Source organism: Sorex araneus, chromosome 2 (genome assembly GCF_027595985.1).
Source record: "Sorex araneus isolate mSorAra2 chromosome 2, mSorAra2.pri, whole genome shotgun sequence".
In the NCBI taxonomy this organism is placed as follows: Eukaryota; Metazoa; Chordata; class Mammalia; order Eulipotyphla; family Soricidae; genus Sorex; species Sorex araneus.
Genome location: NC_073303.1, coordinates 228,428,505 through 228,430,690, shown reverse-complemented (window position 1 = coordinate 228,430,690; position 2,186 = coordinate 228,428,505). Strand labels below are relative to the sequence as shown.

Genomic DNA, 2,186 nt, shown 5'->3' with positions numbered 1-2,186 from the left:
ACCTGGGTGTTTGAGCACACTTTTGAAAAGAAAGGTCACATCCCACAGTGTTCTGACTGCAGTGGGTCCCAATTAGTTGTTATTGGCTGACCATTATGCTACTCAGACCCAAGGGCAACTGCTAGAAAACTGTCACTGTCACTGTCACCCCGTTGCTCATCGATTTGTTCAAGTGGGCATCAGTAACGTCTCTCATTGAGAGACTTATTGTTACTGTTTTTGGCATATCCAATACGCACGGGTAGCTTGCCAGGCCCTGCCGTGCGGGCTCCATACTCTCAGTAGCTTGCCGGGCTCTCCGAGAGGGGCGGAGGAATCGAACACGGGTCGGCCTCATGAAAGGCGAAAACCCAACCACTGTGCTGTCGCTCCAGCCCGCTAGAAAACTAGACTTAAAAATAAAAATAAGGCTGCTGGTGCAATGGTATACTGGGTAGGGTGCTTGCTTTACATGTGGCAGACACAGGTTCAAACCCTGGTGTCGCACATGGTCCTTCAGCACTACCAGCATCACTGGATATAGCCCAAAACAAAATAAATAAATAAAAATAAGAAGTCTGAGAGATGACTCCAAAAGCAGAATGCAAAAGCTTTAATTCAGAAGACTGGGGTTTGAACCTTGGCACCGCATAGTCCTCAGAGCACAGAGTTGGGAGTAGGTCTTGAACACCTCAGGACATGGCCCCAAATACAAGGAAGGAATGAAGGAAAAATAGAAACAAAAAAAGAAACTAGGCGCCAGAGAAATAGTCCGGCGGCTTGAGTGCTTGCCTTGCCCGCAGCTACCCTGGATTGGTCTCCAGCACTACATATTGTCCCCTAAGCCCTGAGCACTGATGGGCGTGGCCCCCAATCAAACAGACAACAACAACAAAAATGAAATTATTATCAGGAGAGATTTTGTAGCCCTACACTTCAGAGGTTATAGATTTTGTAAACTTAACCCAAGCCAAAAGACAGTCTGTGGGGAGAAATCAAATGTAGAGTTACTGCGATGTGCTATTTAAAATATTTATTTAGTTATTGTTTTTTCTGATCAGCACCTGGCAGTGCCCAGGAGTTACTCAGCTCAGTGCTCGATGGACCATACATTCTGCCAGGCACTGAGCCCAGGATTACCACGTGCAAAATGTTCTCCAATACTTTGAGCCATCTCCCTGGCCCTAGTATGTTTCTAATGCATAGTAAAGGCAAAGGAAAGTCTGTCTCTTTTTTTGGGGGGTGCTTTAGACCACACTTGATGACTTAGCCCTTGCTCTGTGATTGAGGGTCAATTCTGGTGGTCCTCAAGGAAACATAGTTGTTGCCAAGGATCAAATTAGCGTGGCTGCATACAAGGCAAGTGCCCTACCCACTGTACTATCTCTTCACCCCAAGTATGACTTATGTTTGGGAAAAGCAAAAATAAACAGAATTTAAAAAAAAGCCTGGCTTTCCAATCTGCTATCTGCACTGGACTCACCACCAAGATGCAGATTTTTGTGAAAACCCTTACCGAGAAGACTTACTCTCAAGGCTGAATCATTAGATACAATAGAAAATATAGAGGCCAAGGTTCAGGATAAGAAAGGAATTCCTCCAGGTCAGCAAAGAATGATCTTTGCTGGTAAATGACTTGAAGCTGGACATACTTTGTCTGATACAACATCCAAAAGGAGTCCATTCTTCATCTTGTTTTCAGACTTAGGGGCAGAAGTCTTACTCTACTCCACAGAAGAATAAGCAGAAGAGAAAGATTATACTGGCTGTCCTGAAATACTAGAAGGTGACGAGAATGGCAAAACCATCCACCTTCGCCAGGAACTCTTGGCATAGAGTGAATGTGGTGCTGGACTTTTTATGGCACCTCTTCAACAGACATTATTGTGGCAAATGTTGACTGACATCTTGTTTCAACAAACCAGAAGACAAAGAATTACCTGTATGGGCTAAGAGAGGGCATGAACTCCAACATTAATTGTTAAGTTTTGGTCCATTGATTAAAGAATAATTTTATTTTTTCAAGGTATTTATATTATTTTATTTTTATAAAGTTGTTCACAATAATTCATTACATTTATTATTCAAATACCAATCCCACCACCATTACACCTTCTCACCACCATATTTCAAATGTTTCCATCCCAAATCCCAAACCGTGCACCCCAGGGGCTGGAGCGATAGCATAGCTATCGGTAGGGTGTAGG

At 43.5% G+C, this 2,186-nt stretch overlaps 1 pseudogene; it reads left to right on the top strand.

Annotated features, from left to right (window-relative positions):
- Positions 1 to 1,469: 1,469 nt before the first annotated feature.
- On the top strand, positions 1,470 to 1,957 carry LOC129401757 (ubiquitin-40S ribosomal protein S27a-like; annotated as a pseudogene).
- Positions 1,958 to 2,186: the final 229 nt, after the last annotated feature.